The sequence below is a fragment of the Mobula birostris genome, chromosome 6, assembly GCF_030028105.1.
Source record: "Mobula birostris isolate sMobBir1 chromosome 6, sMobBir1.hap1, whole genome shotgun sequence".
Lineage (NCBI taxonomy): Eukaryota > Metazoa > Chordata > Chondrichthyes > Myliobatiformes > Myliobatidae > Mobula > Mobula birostris.
Window position 1 is genome coordinate 102,032,455 of NC_092375.1, and position 25,407 is coordinate 102,057,861.

Below are 25,407 nucleotides of genomic sequence, written 5' to 3' on the forward strand. Positions count from 1 at the left end.
AAGGTAGGTCCCGGTAAGTTTTGTTTTGTTTGTTTAGAGTAGAGAGAATGCCAGACAGGATGTTGGAATGCTCCTGTTGCAGGATGTGGGAAGTCAGGGAGGCCTCTGGTGTCCCTGACAATGACACCTGCAAGAAGTGCATCCAGCTGCAGCTCCTAACAAACTGCATTAGGGAACTGGAGCAGGAGCTGGATGACCTCTGGATCATTTGGGGGAATGAGGTGTTTATAGATAGTAGCTTCAGGGAGGTAGTTACGCCAAAGGAGCAGCACACAGGTAATTGGGTTACTGTCAGGCGAGGGAAGGGGAAAGGGCAGTCAGAGCAGGGTTCCCCTGTGGCCATTCACCTCAACAACAAGTATACCGATTTGGATACTGCTGGGGGGGATGACTTACCTGGGACAAGCTGTAGCAGCTGGATCTCTGGCACTGAGTCTTGAGTCTGGTTCTGCAGTGCAGAAGGGAGGGTGGAAGAACAGGAGGGTGGTAGTGATAGGGGACTGGATAGTTAGAGGTACAGAAAGGAGGTTCTGTGGTCATGACAGAGACTCCTGGATGGTTTGTTGCCTCCCGGGTGCCAGGGTCAGGGATGTCTCTGATCGCGTGTACAGCATTCTGAAGTGGGAAGGTGATCAGCCAGATGTCATGGTACACTTCGGTACCAATGACGTAGGAAGAAAGAGTGAAGAGGTCCTGAAGAGTGAGTATAGAGAGCTTGGTAGGAAGTTGAAAAGCAGGACCTCAAGGGTGGTAATCTCAGGATTGCTACCTGTGCCACGTGCCATTGAGGATAAGAATAGGATGCTCTGGCGGATGAACACGTGGCTGGGGAACTGGTGTAGGGGGCAGGGTTTCAGATTTCAGGATCATTGGGACTTCTTCTGGGACAGGTGGGACCTGTACAAGAGAAACGGGTTACACCTGAACTACAATATCCTTGCAGGGAAGTTTGTTAGTGCTTTTGGGGAGGGCTTAAACTAGATTTGCAGGGGGATGGGAACCAGAGTGCCAGAGCAGATAGTGGAGCAGAGGTGAAAATAAATGATGTTAAAAGTTCATGCAAAGTCACAAACAGAAGGGTTGTGTGTGGTGGTAATAGTCTTCTGAGGTGTGTCTATTTCAATGCAAGGAGTACTGTGGGAAGGCTGACGAGCTGAAGGCGTGGATTGACACATGGAATTATGACATTATAGCCATTAGTGAAACTTGGCTGCAGGAGGGGCAGGACTGGCAGCTTAATGTTCCAGGGTTCCGATGTTTCAGACGTGATAGAAGCAGAGGAATGAAGGGTGGGGGTGTGGCATTGCTAGTCAGGGAAAATGTTGCAGCAGTGCTCAGGCAGGACAGATTAGAGGGCTTGTCTACCGAGGCCATACGGGTGGAGCTGAGAAATAGGAAAGGTATAATCACATTAATGGGGTTGTATTGTAGATTAGGGGTCCCCAACCTTCTTTGCATCGCGGACCGGTTTAATATTGACAATATTCTTGCGGACCGGCCGACGGGTGGGGTGGGGGGGGGGTGTTAATCACAACTGGAATATAGGTGATAAGTCAACTATAAGTCACTTTTAAGTGGCTAATATGCTCAATTTCGTTTCTAGAAGGGTTCATCTAACGAATTTAATATTAAACACACAGCGCTTATTTTCCTTGCATGAATATAATGATAAGTCACTTATAAGTCAATAGCATCATAACGTTTTAGGTAATGTTTGGATATTAAACACAGCACATATTTTCCTCGTATGAACATATAAAATCATTGCAACACCCCAATATGGCTGAATCAGTGGGAGCCTTGGGCTGGTTTCCGGCAACAAGATGGTCCCATCGAGGGGTGATGAGAGACAGCGATACTCGAAGGGGGTTCGTTGTGTCCAAACTATTCCGCAATTTAGTTTTCATTGCATTCATTTGCAGAAAAGCCCGCTTTGCAGAGATATGTTGGAAATGGACACAACTTTTTCAGTGCTTTCGTGGCTAGCTCAGGATATTCAGCTTTCACTTTGATCCAGAATGCTGGCAGAGAGGTTATGTCAAATATACTTTTCAGCCCGCCATCATTTGCAAGCTGAAGGAGTTGATCTTCATCCCGCGCTGACATGGGTGACGCGTGGGTAATGACCTCGCGTGCGTTCAAGTTCAACAGTGGGCGTGACAGGGAATGAGGAAAGGTGCAGCTGGTTACCAGATTGGCTTTTTCGGTGCCAAATTCCAGGAATCTGGCTTTTTCGCACCGTGGCAGGGAAGTCATTTGGCTTTTTTGTTTTTTCCTGGCTTTTTTACGTGCTAAAATTATCTGCATGAAAATTACATACCATCCTTTTTCTAAAACATTTTCCTTTAAGAAAAATGTTTTTTGGTCGGTTACATTTGGCAATATTTCTGCTGCCAAGAGTCTGGGCAAGAAGGTGCCAACCGGCAAGTCAGCAACACGATCACGTCGCCAAATCATATTGTTTCCTCGCGGCCCAGTAGCACATGCTTTGCGGCCCGGTGTTCGGGGACCAGTGTTGTACACCACCCAATAGTCAGCAAGAATTGGAGGAGCAAATCTGCAGAGAGATAGCAGACAACTGCAGGAAACATAAAGTTGTTATAGTAGGGGATTTTAATTTTCCACCTATTGATTGGGACTCCCATACTGTTAAAGGTCTAGACGGGTTAGAATTTGTAAAATGTGTTCAGAAAGGTTTTCTAAAATAATATATAGAGGTACCAACTAGAAAGGATGCAATATTAGATCTCCTATTAGGAAACGAGTTAGGACAGGTGATGGAAGTGTGTGTAGGGAAACACTTTGGTTCCAGTGATCATAATACCGTTAGTTTCAACTTGATCATGGATAAAGATAGATCTGGCCCTCGGGTTGAGGTTCTAAACTGGAAAGCGGCTAAATTTGAAGAAATGAGAAAGGATCTAAAAAGCGTGGATTGGGACAGGTTGTTCTCTGGTGAGGATGTGGTTGGTAAGTGGGAGGCCTTCAAAGGAGAAATTTTGAGAGTGCAGAGTTTGTATGTTCCTGTCAGGATTAAAGGCAAAGTGAATAAGAATAAGGAACCTTGGTTCTCAAGGGATATTGGAACTCTGATAAAGAAGAAGAGAGAGATGTATGATATGTTGGAAACAGGGAGCAAATAAGGTGCTTGAGGAGTATAAAAAGTGCAAAAAAAACTTAAGAAAGGAATCAGGAGGGCTAAAAGAAGACATGAGGTTGCTTTGGCAGTCAAGGTGAAGGATAATCCAAAGAGCTTCTACGGGTATATTGAGAGTAAGAAGATAGTAAGGGATAAAATTGGTCCTCTTGAAGATCAGAGTGGTCGGCTATGTATGGAACCAAAAGAAATGGGGGAGATCTTAAATGGGTTTTTTGCATCTGTATTTACGAAGGAAACTGGCATGGAGTCAATGGAAATAAGGCAGAAATAAACAAGTAGTGAGGTCATGGAACCTATACAGATTGAGGAGGAGGAGGTGCTTGCTATCTTGAGGCAAATGAGAGTAGATAAATCCCCAGGACCTGACAGGGTATTCACTCAGATCTTGAAGGAGACTAGTGTTGAAATTGCCGGGGGCCCTGGCAGATATATTTAAAATGTCGGTATCTACAGGTGAGGTGCCGGAGGATTGAAGGATAGCTCATGTTGTTCCGTTATTTAAAAAAGGCTCTAAAAGTAATCCGGGAAATTATAGGCCGGTAAATTTGACGTCGATAGTAGGTAAATTATTGGAAGGAGTACTAAGAAATAGGATCTAAAAGTATTTGGATAGACAGGGACTTATTAGGGAGAGTCAACATGGCTTTGTGTGTGGTACGTCATGTTTAACCAATCTATTAGAGTTTTTCGAGGAGGTTGCCAGGAAAGTGGATGAAGGGAAGGCAGTGGATGTTGTCTACATGGACTTCAGTAAGGCCTTTGACGAGGTCCCACATGAGAGGTTAGTTAGGAAGATTCAGTCGCTAGGTATACATGGAGAGGTAGTAAATTGGTTAGACATTGACTCAATGGAAGAAGCCAGAGAGTGGTAGTGGAGGATTGCTTCTCTGAGTGGAGGCCTGTGACTAGTGGTGTGCCACAGGGATCAGTGCTGGGTCCATTGTTATTTGTCATCTATATATCAATGATCTGGATGATAATGTTGTAAATTGGATCAGCAAATTTGCTGGTGATACAACGATTGGAGGTGTAGTGGACAGTGAGGAAGGTTTTCCAAGCTTGCAGAGGGATTTGGACCAGCTGGAAAAATGGGCTAAAAATGGCAGATGGAGTTTAATGCAGACAAGTGTGAGGTATTGCACTTTGGAAGGACAAACCAAGGTAGAACATACAAGGTAAATGGTAGGGCACTGAGGAGTGCAGTAGAACAGAGGGATCTGGGAATACAGATACAAAATTCCCTAAAAGTGGCGTCACAGGTAGATAGAGTTGTAAAGAGAGCTTTTGATACATTGGCCTTTATAAATCAAAGTATTGAGTATAAGAGTTGGAATGTTATGGTGAGGTTATATAAGGCATTGGTGAGGCCGAATTTGGAGTATTGTGTGCAGTTTTGGTCACCAAATTACAGGAAGCATATTAATAAGGTTGAAAGAGTGCAGAGAAGATTTACAAGGATGTTGCTGGGACTTGAGAAACTGAGTTACAGAGAAAGGTTGAATAGGTTAGGACTTTATTCCCTGGAGCATAGAAGGATGAGGGGAGATTTGATAGAGGTATATAAAATTATGATGGGTATAGATAGAGTGAATGCAAGCAGGCTTTTTCCACTGAGGCTAGGGGAGAAAAAAGCCAGAGGACATGGGTTAAGTGTGAAGGGGGAAAAGTTTAAAGGGAACATTAGAGGGGGGCTTCTTCACACAGAGGGTGGTGGGAGTGTGGAATAAGCTGCCAGATGAAGTGGTAAATGCGGGCTCACTTTTAACATTTAAGAAAAACTTGGACAGGTACATGGATGAGAGGTGTATGGAGGGATATGGTCCAGGTGCAGGTGAGTGGGACTAGGCAGAAAAACAGTTCGGCACAGCCAAGAAGGGCCAAAAGGCCTGTTTCTGTGCTGTAATGTTCTATGGTTCTATGGTTAAAACTTTATTCCCTGGAACGTGGAAGGTTGAAGGGAGATTTGTGAGAGCTATACAAAATTGAGGGGTATGGGTAGGGTAATGTAAGCAGGCTTTTTTTCACGGTGTTTGGGTGAGACTACAACTAGAGGTCATAGTGAAAGGTGAAATGTTTAAGTGAAACATGAGGGGAAACTTCACTCAGAGGGTGGTGAGAGTGCTGGATATGACATCGATTTCAACATTTAAGAGGTTTAGATAGATACAGTACATGGATGGGAGGGGTATGGAGAACTATGGTCCAGGTGCAGATCAGTGGGGCTAGGAAGTTTAAATAGTTCCCACGGACTAGACAGCTGAGGGGCCTGTTTCTGTGCTGTAATTTTTGATAACTCTATGGCAGTGAACATTGACTGTTTCACCATCTGTGGTCCAGATTTTCTTGAGAATGCCAGCAGTTTCAATGTGCAATTGCTGGCTTCTCCCCATAGATCTGTCAAGAAACTCGACATTCACAAGAGTGTGCAAGTCCTGAACTTGATGTTTCCAGGCTGGTGAGTCACTAATTGTACTCACGAGATGAAATGCCAGCTTTTGGTTGTTTTCTGGCAGTTCTGAGAAATCTGCATAAATTAGACCTAATATGAATTCAGAGTTTATTCATTTTAATTGGAAAGGAAGGACTGCAAGAGGTTGAGTTAAATTTTAGGTAATGTAATTGAGTTTGTATTTTTAATCACTTTTAGAAAAAAGATTGCAATAGTTTGTTTAATTATTTTGAATATTTAATTGATTGTTGAAGCATTTCAACAGATAGGGCTTGTTTAACTCACATCATGTGATGGAGTTTATGATAGGAAAGGTTTATCCTGAGCAGTCTTGCTGTTTAGGTTTATGCCATTTATAGTAATTTTTTTCTGGTCCTGACTAAGAATCAATAATGAGATAATGAGTGAAAGAATGAACTGTTGAAAGCTTTGTATCATGTAATAGAAGTTCTAATAATGAAGCTGTGGTATGTTTTCCACAAACTATTCAAATGTCCATGTTCATGCCATTTAAGGTGTAACTACAGTATTATCACAATACTTTGTAACAATAACATCACTATCTCTTATTAAAAATATCTTTCCTTTAGATTCGATGTTAATTTTCAGAGGGGCGACCATCCTGATGCTGACATTTTATTCCATTTCAATCCCCGTTTTAAAGAGGAACTTGAAAAAATTATCTTTAATTCTCGTGGACCTGATGGCTGGGGATTTCAGGGTGAGAAGTATGAAAAGATTGCTTCCAGAGGTTCACTGTTTAAACTGGTGTTTATGGTGTGGAACAACTCTTTCCAGGTATCGTTTAACCAATCTTATAAATAATTTGTCACACGTTTTATGTGAAAGAATCTAAATGAGAGCAGCAGACAGTAATTTGAAATAATAATTAGTCTTTGTTTTTGGATTTCCTTGAACTGTAACTATTCCATCAAAGGCATTGATGTATATGAATGTGGCTTTTGCTGCATTTAACTAGTTTACTTATGCTGACAATATTTTAATCTATTTATTGCCACTTCCCTCTTTGTTTATGAGTTAATCAATCCAAAGTCTCTGTACAGCCACTTGGAGATAGCGTATTAGAAAAAAGCAAATTCCGGGCCGGCTGGTGGCGCAACAACATCGGCGCTGGACCCGGGTGCGAAGGTTCCTGGGTTCGAAACTAGTCGAGTCTGCTCCCGAATACACTTTCCATCCATGCTGGGTTGAGTGTCGAGATCGCAACTAGACCTTGTAAAATAAAAAAGGGGGAAATACTGCGAAAGTGTCTGTGTGAGGAGTGGTGCGCCATACAGTCAGTCAGTCAGTCTCTCTCTCTCTCTCTCTCTCTCTCTCTCTCTCTCTCTCTCTCTCTCTCTCTCTCTCTCTCTCTCTCTCTCTCTCTCTCTCTCTCTCTCTCTCTCTCTCTCTCTCTCTCTCTCTCTCCCCCCCCCCCCTCTCTCCCTCTCTCCCCCTCCCCCTCTCCCTCCCCCTCCCCCTCTCCCTCCCCCTCCCCCTCTCCCTCTCCCTCTCCCTCTCCCTCTCTCTCTCTCTCTCCCCCCCCGCCTTGTAAAAGCCATGAGGAAAAACATCATCATGGACGCACGCATGGACATGCACAGACGCGCACGCACGCACACGCACAGACTCGCAGGCACACACCAAAAAAAAAGAAAAAGCAAATTCCAATACTCAGAATGACACATTATGGTTTTGTACTAATGGTGGCTTATATCTCTGATCACGTTTTCTGTGGTAATACCAGGCAAAGTCCATATACTTTGTTCTGGCCTAAAATGTAACTTTCCATGCATGCTGTCTCTTTTTATTTCAGATTTCCACCTTCTGCAGTTTTTGATTTTGGCTTCCCAGAGGGTGACATTTCTTTTGAGAGCTTGTCATGGACCATGAGCATCTTACATATGGTGTTTCAGAGATTTCACTCATAAGTCAAAATCAGCAGTTTGTTTCTAATCTGATTAAAACATGGAAAGGTACAGCACAGGAACAGGTCCTTCAGCTCACAATATCTGCACTGAATATATGCTAAATTAAACTATTTGTCTTCTGCATGTACATGATCCATTCCTTGCATATTCATGTGACTATCTTAATAGCCTCTTAAACACTATTGTTGTATCTGCTTCCACCATTTGCCCCAATAATTTGCTTTAAACTTTCTTCTTCTGACCTTAAAGGCATGTTCTCTGTAACGTGATATTTAATTTTGAATGTGGATCTATATAGAGCAGGTGGTTAGGAAAAAAAAAGAAAAGCTTGTGTGTTATAAGTATCTTCCAGTTTTAAATAAACGGTAATACTAACTAATGGTCCATTAGAGACTCAGTTGCCCAGACTCTTTCTCAATCTTTCTCGCCATGAAATTGCACCTCACCAGCAAATTATTCACTGGAGTGTAACTAATCTACAGGATGAATGGGAAACTCTTCATCTTGCAGCAGAGTAACTCAAATCTTATTTATTCAACTACCACATCAGATGACATGAAATACTTTCGTAGTAACTCTTGCAATGAAGGAAATGCAGCAGCCAGTTTGAGTCCAGGAAGGTTTCTGTAAACAATTGTGATAATAACTGTTAAGTAAATTGGTAGATCAGTTTATTATTGTCACATATCCCAAAGTACAGTGAAAAATTTGATCTGCATACATTTATACAGATCAATTCATTACAACAGTGTATTCAGGTAGAGCATGGTAAAAGAACAGAGTGCAGAATAAAGTGTTACAAGGTATAGAAAAAGTGCATGCAGGCAGACAATAAGGTGCAGGGTCATAGGTAGATTGTGAGGTTAAGAGTCTATCTTATTGTACTAGGGATCCATTCAGTTGTCTTAAAACAGCAAGGTAGAAGGTGTTCTAGAGCCAGGTGGTATGTGCTTTCAGGCTTTTGAATCTTCTCCCCAGTGGCAGAGGGGAGAGAGACAGTGTGTGTGGGGCCTTTGATTAACAGTGGAATAGAAGCTGTTCTTGAGCCTAGTGCTACGTGTTGAATTACATCTGCAATTCTATGCTGTATCTTGCGGTCACTGGAAAAACAGTCGTGATGCATTTACGATATGTTGTGCACCCTAGAAAGTTCAATGGTTTATCGACAAAAAATGGTGAGAGTCAAAGGGGACATATCAAATTTCTTTAACCTCTTGAGGAAGTAGAGGCACTGGTGAGCTTTCTTGTTCATGGTGTCAGTGTGGTTGACGAGGAAGGGTGATGTTCACTCCTGGAAACTTCAGGCTTTCATCCCACTTAACTTCAGCACTGTTGATGTAACCAGGAGCATATGAACCATATGAAGTCAATGACCATCTCTTTTGTTTTGCTGACATTGAGGAAAAGGCTGTTGTCATGACATAATGCCACTAGGCTCTCTATATCTCCTTCCTACTCTCATTAATATTGGAGATACGCCCACCGCAGTGGTACCACATGCCTGTAAATGGAGTTAGAGTAGAATCTGGCCATACAGTTGAGAAGAGTAGGGAGCTGAAGATGCAGCCTTGTGGGGTGCCATTGTTGAGAATAATTGTTGGCGGAAATATTGTTGCATATCCTTATTGATTGAGATCAGCTGGTCAGGAAGTCAGGGAGCTATTTGCAAAGGGAGGTGTTGAGTCCCAGGATCTAGGCAGCCTTTCTCAACCTTTTTGCCCTGGATGAACCCTTAAGATGATTTTCAGGCCTCAGGAAACCTCTGCATAAAAATTATTATATGTCGAGTTCACGGTATGTAAGTTGTAGGTATAATAATCCAAAAATAATTGTCAATGCTCTTTTGAGTAGAGAATGAATTTTTAGCCAACCTTTCTTGGAAAAAAAATAGTTAAGTTTAGCTTGCCTTTCTTCAGAATCAGAATCAGATTTATTATCACTGGCATGTATCGTGAAATTAGTTAACTTAGCAGCAGCAGCAGCAGTTCAATGCAATACATGATATAGAAGAAAATCAATCAATTATAGTATACATATATTGAATAGATTAAAATCATTCAAAAACAAATAATATATACTAAAAAAGTGAAGTTCAATGTCCATTTAGAAATCGGATAGCAGAGGGGAAGAAGCTGTTCCTGAATCATTGAGTGTGTGCCTTAAGGCTTCTGTACCTTCTACCTGATGGTAACAGTGAGAAAAGGGCATGCTCTGGGTGCTGGAGGTCCTTAATAATGGACGCTGCCTTTCTGAGACACCGCTCCTTGAAGATGTCCTGGGTAGTTTGTAGGCTAGTACCCAAGATGGAGCTGACTCTTTCTTGAAATAACTCTTTCTTTCTCCTTCATAAGTTTTAAAAACTCATAAGGCAAACATAATAAATTTCTCAACTCTGGGTCAAACTAAGTGCACACGGATTTCATCTCCAACTAAAATGAGATGATTTCTATCCTTGCTCTTGATGCTTGTTAAACAAGAAAAAGCTTGCTCACACATTAAGAAGTTGAAAATTGCAGCAAAATGTTCAGCGGTTCAAAGGTTCAATTTAATGTCAGAGAAATGTATACAATATACATCCTGAAATGCTTTTCCTTCACAAAACATCCACGAAGACAGAGAGGTGCCCCAAAGAATAAACAATAGTTAAACGTGAGAACCCTGAAGAGAGACCTGCTTTCCTATGAATGGCAGGATACTCTTCTTTCACAGAAATCCAGAGCTTGTCCAGAGGCAGGTCAGTGAATCTCATCTTGAGTACATGATCAGACCGCCTCTCACAAAGTTCTTCCTTTTCTCTCAAAGTCAAGTACTCAGGCTGAGCAGAAGATTCAGAGAAAGGGTCCCTCACCCAGTCATAGACTTGTATTGAAAAGGAGGAAGATACTGTTCAATTTTGTTCTGCAGTTCTTCCAGGTGGTTTTCAATAAGTCTTGAGACTTTCTGCCATCTTTTCTCACTTTCAAGCCAAGCAGAAGTGGAAACATTTCAAGATTTCCTTTTGCAGCATGATTTTTCCAAAGATTCAGCTTCTTTTTAAATCTAAGAATCTTGATACTTGAAGTCGAAGCATTTTCTCCAGGACTTTGCAGAGACTTGTTCAACTGATTCATATGATGAACAATGTCTGTTAAGTAGGCTAGTTTCTACAGCTATTCTTCATCTTCAAATCACTTAGTAAAATCTGTCCTACTATTTTCTTGAAAATGTTCTTGCAATTCACCTTTTAGCTCAAACACCCTGTTGAGAATTCTTCCTCTGCTAAGCTGTACGTAGCAGGGGATTGGTGTGCTCTTTGTCCAGGTTTTCACACCATTTTTTTAAAACATTCTCGAGTGAACTGGTCTTGCTACTAAATAACTTGCTTCCTGAGCTTTTTAATGACTGTGACCTTGAAAATTATTTTCAAAAGCTTTAATCTATTTGTTTTGAGATTCCAATAGTTGTTTAAAATAATCAGTACTTTTACATGTCATATGGCTATAAGTGTCTTTTCAATTTTGTTGGAGCCATTGCTACAGTTGTAAGTTGTTTGCCACAGACTAGGCACAAGGGAATAGGACAACTTGGGTCACCAGTCCATATAAAATCCATTAATAAGTAGTTCATTGTAAAGATATGGTACTGGCTGATTACTTTAGACCTGCCAACTGCCTTTGACTCCAGGACCCAGAAGATGCTGGTGGACTTCTTCAGAGGCAATAGGAGTCAATGGGTAACTGCGGTCCTGAGACTTCCTATCACGGAAGGTGGCCAGTCAATGGTGTGTGCGTGCACCCAGCTGGCAGCTGTCCACCTCAGGACCCTGCAGAGATACCTGTACAGTGACTACCCTCTGAGATAGCATGTGCTGGCGATGCACTTTCTCCGCCAGGGACACTGCCTGCAAGACAGCATGTGGCTTCCAGCGGACAGTGTCAAACATACTACTTTGAGGGAACTGCCTCGCTTTTACCGAAAACTGTTGAGAGTGTAGACTCATCCAAACAGGTTTCTCCTGCGCCCATGGGGGACGATGCTGTAGATACGAGGAGGGCTGGTCCCAATCCTATTACAGTGGGTGTTGAGGGGCCTCGGGGAAGTGGAAGGGTTCACCACCTGATGGGCTGGAAGTACTCGTTAGACCCAGGCCTCAGGATATCATGTGGGAGAGGGTCCCACACAAAGTGAGCTGTCTCGTGGGGATGCCCACCGTGACCTTCCAAGACATTCCAAAGCATTTCTTGTATAGGCTGCTCTTGCTACCTTTCACTTCCTTGCCTTCATCTAACAACCAGACTCACCTTGGCAGTCTGTTTCACCATCTGGCAGCGGAGGTGATGAACGGTGAAAATCACTTTATAATTATATAGGGATCCTTCCTCTGTACATTGGGTGGAAGGTGTTGCATTGGGCAACAGGTTTTTTTAAGCATTAGAGTTAGGGTTACTGTTCATCTGTCCATTCTGTGGATGAGAGGAGTCAGTGTACCATGTTTATATAGAGTGTGAGAGGTTGCAGCCCCTGTTTAAGTATCTGAGGGGTCTGCTGCTCAGGTTCTGGTTGTACTTCAGCCTCACGCTCCTTGTATACAGGCACCCAGTACAGATGGGGTCAGGTCATGAGGAGGACCTACTGGTGGGTTTGCCCCTGTGCCTGGCCAAGATGGCCATTCATAGGTCTAGGCGGCGGAAGGTCAAGGGCTCTGCCAGAGCCAACTGCCTGCCGCTCTTTGGAGGTTATGTTCATGCCTGGCTGTCCTTGGAAAGGAGTCTACAATAGGTGATTTCTGGGAGCGGTGAGCCCCTAGGGAATTGACTGTTTTGTAGACAGTAATAATCATATTTTAATTTGAATTTATTCACTGTCTTAAAAATACTTGATGTTTGTACTTTATGTACTTTGCGTATATAAACTTTTATAGTTTTGTAAAAAATGGACTTTTTGTGTCCATTGTTGCACTAGTGCAGTGAAATGACTCAGAAGATTGTAATTCTTCATCACTAACTTTATGTCACAGACCCCGTGAGGGGGATAAAGAACCAACAGAGATGGAAAACACTTTGGAGTCTCGTATTGCTATAAACTAATAATATTTATTAGTAACTACGCAATACAGTAATATAAATGTAAATAAATCAAACAGGTAAAAATAAGTGTGGAATATATATGTATGAAAAAACCAAGCTTCGTTAAGTCTAGGGGTAAAAAGGTACAGGTACGATGTTGAGTAAAGTTCAGTTCAGTTCGTGGTATTTAGTTGAGTAGTGACGGGGAGAGAGAGAGTGAGTTGAGTCTTCAGGTGAGCTAATGCCGTTGATCTTCTCGTCATCCTCCGAAATCCTTTACAAGTCACCGACTGTGACTTTAACCAGGGGGACTGGTCTTCCTGTGGTGGAGCTATCACCCCGGCAAGGGTGGACACATAGACAACTCCCCACCAATCAACCCCTTCTTTACCGTTGGAATGGCAATTTGGATTGATCCGCCTGATTGATCCTCCAAAAACCCACTTTCTCTGTGGGCACAACAATGCTCATTCAATGTCCAGATCATGTGTCCTGAGGTCTGTATCATCTGACCTCCCATTTAATTCTCTGTGCTGAGCATCACCTGTCATTCAAAGAGTCCCTCCCTCCTTTGTCTGTAAAGGAGTGCGCAAGCAGGCAACAAGTCCTTGGAAGAAATATCAACAATGTGTTGAAAATCATAGCATCGAGTGTCCATTAATTAACACTGCCTTCGGTCACCATAGCAACTTACGAGCTGCTCGGTGCTGTCTCCAACTCCAAACAGTAAAAATCTAAAGTTACTTCCAATGCCTTAAAGTGACAGTCCAACTGTTGATCTTCGTCTCTCTCTCTCTTTTCAAAAGCAACATATTGGTGGTAAATAACTGTCTCTCTCTCCTTTCCAAACAAACCATCAATGATGAATGTCTCTCTCTGTCTCTCTTAAGTCAGTCGCGGCTCATCAGGGGAAATTGGGGGAGGTAATTTGGGAGGGAGAGGCTGACATCATGGCCCAAGTTAGGCGAGTCCATTCAATAATTGGAAAACGCACTTCATGCTCCTCATCAGCCTACCGTCCTTCCCTCCGTGCAATAGGGCACTCACCAATTATCAGCCTAAAGAACTCCCCTCCACTGTGCTCACCAAAAAGTGTTCAGCAATTATCAAGGGTTTATCACGCGTTTAAAAACTGAAAATGGACTCAAGCACGTAAAACACGGTCCTACTGCGCACTGCCATACTGGGATGAGAGTCCTTGAATGAGATTGCTAATGGGTCTTCTCGGTCATGTTGTGCAAAGTTCAAAAAACAATGTTTGTTTATTTTTTAATCGCGATCTCTTGCGGAACCCCTCAGGCTCCACCAAACCCTGGTACAGGGTTTGGAGATATGTTTGCTTGGAATTATAGTATTGAAGGCAGAGCTGTAATCATTAAACAGTAGTCTAATGTAGGTGTCTTTATTATGCAGGTGCTCCAGGGATGAGCATAGGCTAAGGTAGCCAAGGTTTCAGTGTAAGTCAAGTTACAGTGGGTGAAGATTGACTGGGATGCTGAAGTTGATGTGCATCATGACCAGCCAGAGCAATAAGTAATGGACAGGGTACTTGTGAGAATTCCCCTGCACTTTCTGTTAAGGTGGTTAATTTATTTAGTGCCATCAAATATTTAATTGGGTAATTTGACTTAATGATAGTGATAAAATAAGAAGCAGAGAAAATGCTCTGTGGTTCAATCTGAGAACAGTAATTAGTCCAGATCTGCAATCTTACTGGTTGTGAAATAATTCTCATGTTTTAGGATGATGACAACTTTCTCAAATAAGATCCCTGGAATATAGCAAAAGATGGGTTATAATTTTAGCTTTTATGTGTAGCTTTCATTGAACTGATATCTCTGAAACAGCATGTGGGATTTCTTTAGTATTTGGTCCATATTATTTAAACTACATTTGGCACATTTCTACAAAATGGATGAATACACTGAAGAGAATGTTGGTGCCACTTACCATTATATTTGCAATTCCAACTTATTATTGCTATTTACTGTAATATATTCTTCTCTTTATACTGTGCAATGTGCTTCCAGTTTTCACGTGAGTAATCAAGGATGCAAATTAAAGCAAAGATGTACTGCTGAGGCTTTATAAGGCATTGGTCAGAGTGTATCTGGAATACTGTGAGCAGTTTTGGGTCCTTATCTAAGAAAAGATGCGCTGGCATAGGAGAGGATCCAGAGGAGGTTCATGAGGATGATCCCAGGAATTAAAAGGTTAATGTATGAGGAGCATTTGATGGCTCTGGGCCTGTACTCGATGGAGTTTAAAAAAATGAGTGGGGATCTCATTGAAACATATTGAAAGGCCTAAATAGAGTGGATGTGGTACACATATTTCCTATAGTGGGACAGTTTAGGACCAGAGGGCACAGACTCAGAATAGGTGGACATCCACTTAGAACAGAGATGAGGAATTTCTTTAGCTAGAGGTTGGTGAATCTGTGGAATTCATTGTCATAGACAGCTTTGGAGGCCAGGTCACTGGGTATATTTAAAGCAGAGGTTGGTAGGATCTTCAGTAGTCAGGGCATCAAAGGTCACAGGAAGAAGGGAAGAATGGGGTTGAGAGGGATTATAAATCAGCCGTGATGGGATAGCAGAGCAGACTCGATGGGCTGAATAGTCTAATTCTCTCCTATGTCTTATGGTCTTAACAAAGGTGTTGGGTTTCTCCAAAAGCCCCAGTATAACACGTTTTGGTACATGATTGATCCCTCACAAACATCAATATTGCTAAAAATGAATCATGCATAGTAGTGCTTATGCTATTTTACATGAGGGCATTTTAAAATTTGAAAATAATGTGTGATTAAATCAGTTAAAAGTTGTTTTATTCTCCTGTTTCTGCACAATCAAAGTAGCAAGGGGGTCCAGTTTTTGGCAATAGATTACTGGCTTGTGTTAGAGAACTAAGATATCTTTTGAAAACTCTTTATTTAGGTATCTCTGAATGGTAGACACATTCTGGACTACCCGCATCGATTAGAAGATTGGAAGCCTGATACTGTTATGGTTTTTGGAGATATAGAAGTAGAAAGTATTGATGTTCTTAAACTTTGAATCTGAGACAAGGTAAATATGTTTAATTTCATGAATACAAAATTAAAGTAGTGAAGGGAAGATTATGTAAAGTAGTGCTGACAGCTTAATATCAGAATCAGATTCAGGTTTAATATCACCAGCATATGTTGTGAAATTTGTTAACTCTGCGGCAGCAGTACAGTGCAATACATAAGTAGTGCAAAAACAAAAATAAAGTAGTAGTGAAGTAGTGTTCATGGGTTCAATTTCCATTCAGAAATTGGATGGCAGAGGGAAAGAAGCTGTTCCTGAATCACTGAGTGTGTGCCTTCAGGCTTCTGTACCTCCTCCTGATGGTAACAATGAGAGGAGGGCATGGGGCCTGTCCTGGGTAGTGGAAGCTGCTTATCTGAGGCATTTCCCCTTGGAGATGTCTTGGATACTACAGAGGCTAGTACCCATGATTGAACTGACTAATTTTACAACTCTCTGTAGCTTACTTCGATCCTGTGCAATAGCCCCCCCCCCCCCAATTCCAGATGGTGATGCAGCCAGTCTGAATGCTTCTATGGTACATCTATAGAAGTTTTTGAGATTTTTAGGTGACAAGCCAAATCTCCTCAAACTCCTGATGAAATGCAGCTGCTATCTTGTCTTCTTCATAGCTGCATTGATATCTCTGGACCAGGTTAGATCCCCAGGAACTTGAAATTGCTCTCTCTCTCCACTTCTGATCCCTCTGAGGATTGGTTTGTGTTTCCTTCTCTTACCCTTTCCGAAGTTCACAATTAGCTCTTTGGTCTTACTGATGCTGAGTGTTGTTGCTGCGACCCTACTCAACTAGCTGGTATATCTTACTCCTGTACTCCCCCTCATCACCATTTGAGATCCTGGCAGCAATGGTTGTATCTCAGCAAATATATGGATGGCATTTGAGCTATACCTAGCCACATAGTCACGGGTATAGAGAGAGCAGAGCAGTGGTCTAAGCACACACCCCTGAGGTGTTGCAGTGTTGATTATGAGCGAGGTAAAGATTTTATTACCAATTTGCACAGATTGTGGTTTTCTGGTTAGGAAGTTGAGGATTCAGTTGCAGAGGGAGGTACAGAGTCCCAGGTTCTGTAGCTTTTTGATCAGGACTGTAGGACTGATGATTTTAAACACTGAGCTATAGTTAATGAACAGCATCCTGACATAGGTATTTGTATTGTCCATGTGATCCAAGGCTGTGTGGAGAGCCATTGAGATTGCATCCATTGTAGACCGATTGTGGCGATAGGCAAACTGCAGTGGGTCTAGGTCCTTGCTGAGACAGGAGTTCATTTTAGCCATGACCAACTTCTCAAAGCATTTCATCACCGTAGATATGAGTGCTACTGGCCGATAGTCATTAAGGCAGCTCACACTGCTCATGTTGAGCACTGGTATAATGATTGCCCTTTTGAAGGAGTTGGGTACTTCTGACCACAGCAGTGAGATTGAAAATATCTTTGAATACCCCCACTAATTAGTTGGCGCATTTTCAGAGCCTTACCAGGTACTCCATCGGGGGTCTTTGCAAGCCTCACCCTACCGTCAGCCTCCGAGACGGAGATCACAGGGTTCAGGGATCTTACGGCTGTAGTTTTATCCTCCTTCTCAAAGCGAGCATGAAAGGCATTGAGCTCATCTGGTAGTGAAGCATCGCTGCCATTTATGATACTGGATTTTGCTTTGTAGGAAGTAATGGCCTGCAAACCCTGCCAGAGTTGAGATGTCGCCACCAGACTCACTCAGAGTTGTTTCTTAGCTCCTGATATAGGCATACAAGTCATACCTGGTTTTTCATACAGGCTTGGGTCACCAGACTTAAATGCCACAGATCTAGCCCTTAGCAGACTACAAACTTCCTGATTCATCCATGGCTTTTGGTCTGGGAATGTACAGCAAGTTTTCATAGGCACACACTCGTCCACACAGGTGTTAATGAAGTCAGTGACAACTGCAGCGTATTGATCCAGACTTCAAGATGAATGCCTGAATACAGTCCAGTCCACCAATTCAAAGCAGTCCTTCAAGCGCTCTTGTGCTTCCCTTGTCCATACCTTGGTCCTCAATACTGGTCAGTCTCCTGTCTATACTATAAACAACCATGCATGCTATGTGAAATGATTGGACTATTTTCCAGTATTTTTCCAATACTCATAATATTTCTGAAATCTTAATTGCTGGTGTCATTTAGTATGCAGGAATATGCAGTCTGTGAAAGATATGTCCATGAACAGTTACAAATCAGCTTAGCTTTGAAGGAATGGTTAAAATATGGAAATAAATTTAAATCATCCTAAAAGTACAGACTGGACTTTCACTGCTCAGTTGGGTGTAGAAAGGATAACAAATGTAAAGCTACTCACTTTACATCGCAAACATTAAAATGCATTATTTTTTATATTCACAAACTTAGATAAGTTGCCCTTGTAACAAGTTTTTCAAATATATAATTGATGTGATATAGAAAGAAAGAAATGCACTCCACATTTGGGCACCCATCACTCATACTATATGTTCACACTGTTAAGATACTTGAGAAACATGAAATTAGCATCATCATTAGTTCCGGCTTGATTGCTGACCTGAGTATTACTGAGGAAATTAAGAGAAAGGCCGCTCCCATCTGGAAACACATGGGATTTCATGTAGAAGAACACAGCAGTTAAATGCAAAAGTTACCAGAATCATGGAATACAAGCTTAATATCAAGCATATCATCTGCAAGTTTTCTGATGGCACTCTGGTTTTCTGAGGGTCTGAATTATCAGCAGAAGTTGGGCAGATTGGGACTTAATTGAGGGGTGGTCATGTAGTGGTGTATAAAAGCAGGAGAGATAGAGACAGGATGAGTGCACATGGTCCTTTCCCTGGGGAGGAGGAACAAAACTTGGAGGGCATAGGATTAAGGTGAGAGGTGAAAGATTCAAAAGGGAATTGAAGAACAACTTCATGCAGAGGGTGATGCATATTTGGAATGAGCTACCAGAGGAATTGTTTAAGACAGGTACAATAATAACATTTAAAAGACATTTATATTAGGAGGGACATGGGCAAATCCTGCTTCCGTCTGGCAAATGGTACCGCAGCATTGCAGCCAGAACCAACAGGATATGGTACAGCTTCTTTCTACAGGCCACTAGACTTGTAAATCCACATGTCTGTATATTGTGACAGAGTCATTACGCAAATATGTTTATCATGTTCTGGGATGGATGTGAGATTTAAATAAATTCCAAGTTCAAATTCAAATGAGACTAACTTCGTGGGCACTATGATCAACATGAACAAGTTGGGCCAAATGGCCCATTTCTATGCAAACACGAGAAAATCTGCAGATGCTGGAAATTCAAGCAACACATACAAAATGCTGGTGGAACACAGCAGCATTTTGTGTGTGTTGGCCCATTTCTATGCTGACTCTGATCAAGCTGAGTGGAAATGAAAGTTTGGATGAAGGTGCAAAGTGACATCAAGAGGATACGGAAAAGTGAATGGCAATGTTGTGGCAGGTAGGCTATAATGTGGAAAAATGTGAAGTTATCTACTTCAGTATTTTTCTTCAGGTAGTGAGAGATTGAGAAATGCTGATATTCAAAGTATATGCTGTACATAAGTAAGTGAACGCTAAAATGCAGTTTCAGCAAGTAATTTGGGAGGCAATTGGTATGGTGGCATTTATTACAAGAGGATTTGAGTAAAAGCATAAAATTGTACAATGGCAATTATTTAGCTCATTGGTGATATCATACCTGAAGTTTTTTTTTAAAATACAGTTTTGATTCTCTAATCTAAAGATGGATGTACCTGAGGAAAGGCAGTAATGATTCACTGGACTGGTTCCTGGTATTGTTGTTTTGTCATATTAGGAGGAATAGTTAAGGGCATTTTTCTCCAGAGTTTAGATGAATGACAGGTGACCTCAGACATAACAAAATCTTAGAGGGCTTGATAGATAGATTTGGAGAGGATGTTTTATCCTGGCTGAGTAGCCACAGTTTAAAAAAGGAAGATGTTGCAGTCAATTGTTAAGGATATGGTTTCGGGGTACTTGGAGGCACATGATAAAATAGGCATGGTTTCCTCAAAGGAAAAGCTAGGCTGACAAATCTGTTGGAATTGTTTGAGCAAGATAGACAAAGGAGAATTGGTGGATGTTATGTACTTGTATTTTCAGAAGGACTTTGACAAGGTGTCATGTGTGAGGCTGCTTAACAAGTTGCAAACCCATGGTATTACAAGAAAGATTCTAGCATGGATAAAGCAGTGGCTGATTGGCAGGAGGCAAAGACTGTGAATAAAGCCTTTTCTGGTTGGCTGCCTATGACTAGTGGTGTTCCACAGGGGTCTGTGTCCAAAGGGGAATATGTCAATGACTTAGGTGACAGAATTAATGGCTCTGTGGCAAAGCTTGCAGTTGATACAAAGATAGGTGAAGGGCAAGTGGTTTTGAGGAAGTAGAGTGGCTTCAGAAGGACTTAACACATTGGGAGAATGGGCAAAGAAGTGACAGATGAAATAGAGTGGTGAGAAGTGTATGGTCATGTACTTTGGTAGAAGAAATAAAAACAGACTATTTTCTAAATGGAGAGAAAATTCAAATATTTACGGCAAGAAGAGATTTTGGGAGTTTTGACATCGGTGGTTGGAAAGTTGTTGGAGTCGATTGTCAAGGATGATGTTACGGAGTACCTGGAGGCATATGACAAGATAGGCAGAACTCAGCATGGTTTCCTTAAAGGAAAATCCTGCCTGACAAACCTGTTATAATTTTTTGAGGAAATTACAAGTAAGCTAAACAAGGGAGATGCAGTGGATGTTTTATATTTGGATTTTCAGAAGGCCTTTGACAAGGTGCCACACATGAGGCTACTTAACAAGATAAGAGCCCATGGAATTACGGGAAAGTTACATATGTGAATAGGGCATTGGCTGATTGGCAGGAAACAGAGAGTGGGAATAAAGGGATCCTATTCTGGTTGGCTGCTGGTTACCAGTGGTGTTCCACAGGGGTCCGTGTTGGGGCCGCTTCTTTTTATGTTGTACATCAACGATTTGGATTATGGAATAGATGGCTTTGTGGCTAAGTTTGCTGATGATACAAAGATAGGTGGAGGGGCCGGTAGTGCTGAGGAAACAGAGAGTCTGCAGAGAGACTTGGATGGATTGGAAGAATGGGCAAAGAAGTGGCAAATGAAATATAAGCAACACACATAAAAGTTGCTGGTGAACGCAGCAGGCCAGGCAGCATCTCTAGGAAGAGGTACAGTCGACGTTTCAGGCTGAGACCCTTCGTCAGAACTAACTGAAAGAAGAGCTAGTAAGAGATTTGAGAGGGGGAGGGGGAGATCCAAAATGATAGGAGAAGACAGAAGGGGGAGGGATGGAGCCAAGAGCTGGACAGTTGATTTGCAAAAGGGATATGAGAGGATCATGGGACAGGAGGCCCAGGAAGAAAGAAAAGGGGGAGGAGGGGCAGAGGATGGGCAAGGGGTATAGTGAGAGGGACAGAGAGAGAAAAAGGAGAGAGAGAAAAAGAATGTGTATATAAATAACAGATGGGATACAAGGGGGAGGTGGGGCATTAGCGGAAGTTTGAGAAGTCAAACCTCCTTAGGACACCCCACCTATGATCCCCACCTCCCCCTCGTACCCCATCCGTTATTTATTTATATACATGCATTCTTTTTCTCTCTCTCTCCTTTTTCTCCCAATGGGACTTGGGAGTCCTCGTGCAGGATACCCTTAAGGTTAACCTCCAGGTTGAGTCGGTGGTGAACAAGGTGAATGCAATGTTGGTATTCATTTCTAGAGGAATAGTTTATACTTTATCGTTGCCAAACAATTGGTACTAGAACGTACAATCATCACAGCGATATTTGATTCTGCGCTTCCTACTCCCCGGATTAAAAATATTAAATATTAAAAATAGTAAAAATTACTAAATATTAAAATTTTAAATTATAAATCATAAATAGAAAATAGAAAAGTGGAAAGTAAGGCGGTGCAAAAAAACCCAGAGGCAGGTCAGTATATTTGGAGGGTACAGCCCAGATCTGGGTCAGGATCTGTTCAGCAGTCTTATCACAGTTGGAAAGAAACTGTTCCCAAATCTGGCCGTACGAGTCTTCAAGCCCCTGAACCTTCTCCCGGAGGGAAGAGGGACGAAAAGTGTATAGGAGCAGGGATGTGATGTTGAGGCTCTATAAGGCGCTGGTGAGACCTCACTTGGAGTACCGTGGTCAGTTTTGGTCTCCTTATTTAAGAAAGGCTGTGCTGACATTGGAGAGGGTACAGAGAAGATTCACTAGAATGATTCTGGGAATGAGACGGTTAACATATGAGGAAAACGTTTGTCCGCTCTTGGATTGTATTCCTTGGAGTTTAGAAGAATGATGGGGGACCTCATAGAAACATTTCAAATGTTGAAAGGCATGGACAGAGTGGATGTGGCAAAGTTGTTTCCCATGATGGGGGAGTCTAGTACGAGAGGCATGACTTAAGGATTGAAGGGCGCCCATTCAGAACACAGATGCAAAGAAATTTTTTTTAGCCAGAGGGTGGTGAATCTATGCAATTTGTTGCCACGGGCAGCAGTGGAGGCCAAGTCATTGGATGTATTTAAGGCAGAGATTGATAGGTATCTGAGTAGCCAGGGCATCAAAGGTTATGGTGAGAAGGTGGGGGAGTGGGACTAAATGGATCAGCTCATGATAAAATGGCGGAGCAGACTCAATAGGCCAAATGGCCGACTTCTGCTCCTTTGTCTTATGGTCTTGTCTTTTCTTATGGAGTTCTTGTGCAGGATTCCTTAAAGGTTGATTTGCAGGTTGAGTTGGTGAAAAGGAAGCTGAATGGAATGTTAGCATTCATTTCGAGAGGACTAGAATATAAAAGCAAGGATGTAATATTAAGGCTTTATAAAGCACTGGTGAGGCCTCACTTGGTGTTGTGAGCAGTTTTGGGCCCCTTATCTCAGAAAGGATGTGCTGACACAGAGAGGGTTCAGAAGAGGCTCATGAAAATGGTTATGGTATTGAAAGGTTTGTCATATGAAGATCGTTTGATGGCTCTGGTCCTGTGACTGGAATTCAGAAGAATGAGGGGTGACTTCATTGAAACCTATTGAATATTGAAAGGGTGGATGTGGAGAGCATGTTTCCTATGGTGGGGGAGTCCAAGACCAAAGGACACAGCCTCAAAATTGAGAGGTGTCCTTTTAGAATGGAGATGAGAAATTTCTTTAGCCAGAGAGTGGTAAATCTGTGGAATTTGTTGCCACAGCCAGCTGTGGAGGCCAACTCATTGAATATATTTAAGGCAGAGGTTGATAGATTCTGGATTAATCAGGACATGAAAGGATTTGGGGAGAAGGCACGAGATTGGGGCTGAGAGGAAAAATGGATCAGCCATGATGAAATGGCAGACAGAGCAGACTCGATGGGCCAAATAGCCTTAAATTCTGCTCCTATATCTTATGGTCTTATGAGATGTTTAGAACTGAAATAAAGAGGAATTCCAATACTTAAAGAATGGTAGATCTTTGGAATTCTCTAGCCTGTAAGGCTATGGGCATTGATTCCATTCAAAGTTGTGAGAAATTTCTTGTTAATAGATGAATCGAGAAATATATGGGCTAGGTCAGAAAAAGAGAGCTGGGGTAGAAGGTTAGTTGTGATCTTGTTGAATGGCAGAGCATGCTTGAGGGACTGAATTACCTTTTCTTGCTCCTATTTTTTTATGGTAGTCCACCTCCATTAATCTCTATTGTAGTGCCATTTGCCTTGTACTGTATTTATCTCCAATTCATTATAGTATAATTATAGACTTTATTTAATATCAATTAATTTATAATTTATTACATTGGAATTAAACAGTGCATTTATATTAATTTGCTATACTGCAATTAACAGTTCAGTTATAATATGTTATACTGCAATTAAATGTTACATTTGTATTCAGTTTGTAAATTCCTCGCCTTGTATACCCAAACCTTCCATAGTAGGGTTAACACATACAAACTGCTGGAAGAAATCAGCAAGGTTGAATTACACATCAGGTTTAAAGGGGAATAAACAGTCAACTTACAGAGCCTCTGCCACTTTCCTTTCAAATCCTGATGAGGGTCTCGGCTCAAAACGTCGACCACTTATTCCCCTCCATAGATGTTGTCTGACATACTGAGTTCCTCCAGCATTTATTTTGTGTGTATTGCTCAAGATTTCCAGCATCTGCAGAATTTCATGTGTTTCTAGCAGTATTAAGTTTTGATTTAAAAAGAAATCCATTAAAATCTGCAACTGCTGCATTTCCAATGTGAGGTTGGAAATGAGGCCAGACACCTATGCATGCCAAAATTGCTGCAGGCTATTCATAAAAATCCTGGGCTCATTTAATTTAAATAATATTGCTAAGTATAAAGCCAGGAGCTGTCCAGCAAGAAATTTAATAGATCGGCACTTTAGTTGCTCACCAGAAGTTGTTGCCCTGTTAGTACGGGATTAATAAATAATATTTTTTTTCTAATCCAGAATTTATGACCACTTTGCTACCCAATCTATTACACTGTTCATAACTTGCATGTTCCTAATTTTTCATACCACCTTTTATCCAATATGTGTGTATATTGTACCACAGTTCAGTTCCCCAGGTATATCCATTTTATTGCTTACCGGTAACCTCAAATTCTGTTTCTCAATTTATTACTTTTCCATTTAAACTCTGCATTTATCACCACTCTAAATGTATATCCATTATGTTAAAACCATTAATCTCTTACAAGTATATTAATTGCATAATTATTTTTGCACCTAATTATCACATTGTGATTAGACATGGCACACATACCAATTATTTACAGTGCAATTAATCTTATGCATGTATACTCAGTTATCACGATCATTAAACTCCACGTGTCCCTAATTTATTACTATTATTAATGTTACACATTCAATTAATTTCAAATTTAATGCACAAACATTAATCTAATGTGTTTCATTACAGTCATTAAACTCTGCATTTATTTCCACTTCATGACAGTATCATTAACCATTATATTAATACTCAATTTATTACATTATCTTGCAATGGGTATTGCCATTAATGTCATGTTTACCTTCTCCCTTTCCCTCAATCTTCTAGAAAAGCAGCTGGATGAATCCTACAAAGCAAGGTTGAATTACACAACAAGAATCAAAGAACAAGAATTTCATCCTTTTTATTTCGGGAAATGTTTATTTGTGTGACTTCCCTTCTGTTTATTACGAAGCAGATATTGGTTACTTTAAATATAAAGGAATGAAAGGGAGCTGTGTTGTGTTTGTTGAAGAGTTACTTCCATTTGGCTTCAGTATTTAATCTACACAATTTTCTGTTAGTTTGTTGAAATAAACTTTAACAAACTTACTGCATTCACTTTTGTCTTTATTTACAGGTTTTTTTGTTTAATTCAAAACAAGTATTACTTGAGAGAGAGAGATCCAAATTTAAAGAGGAAACAGACTGGCCTTAAAAAAATGCGGGTAAAATGGAATGGATTGTCTTCAAGATTTTAATTTCCAAAACAAAAAATAACAAAAAAAGGACAAATATTTTAACAAGTTAGTGGAGTGAATTATCGAAGAACATGTGATATAGATTTTGAGATCAGCATCTGTAATGAGAGAAATGGTAGCCTGTAACAAAGAGTGCAATTCAAGCGATCTGGCAGAAGTGGAAGCAATAAATCTCAGCCAAAATGGGTTCATGAAAGGCAGGCTTAGTGGAATGCTCC

At 41.3% G+C, this 25,407-nt stretch overlaps 1 long non-coding RNA gene across 1 annotated transcript in view; it reads left to right on the plus strand.

Moving 5' to 3' along the window:
* LOC140199854 (uncharacterized) overlaps positions 1-24,957 on the plus strand; it is a 37,167-nt gene extending 12,210 nt beyond the window's left edge. The window contains exons 2-4 of the long non-coding RNA XR_011886508.1: positions 6,200-6,407; positions 15,525-15,656; positions 24,777-24,957. This is a non-coding gene — a long non-coding RNA (uncharacterized lncRNA). The remainder of the gene's footprint in view (positions 1-6,199; positions 6,408-15,524; positions 15,657-24,776) is intronic.
* Positions 24,958-25,407: the final 450 nt, after the last annotated feature.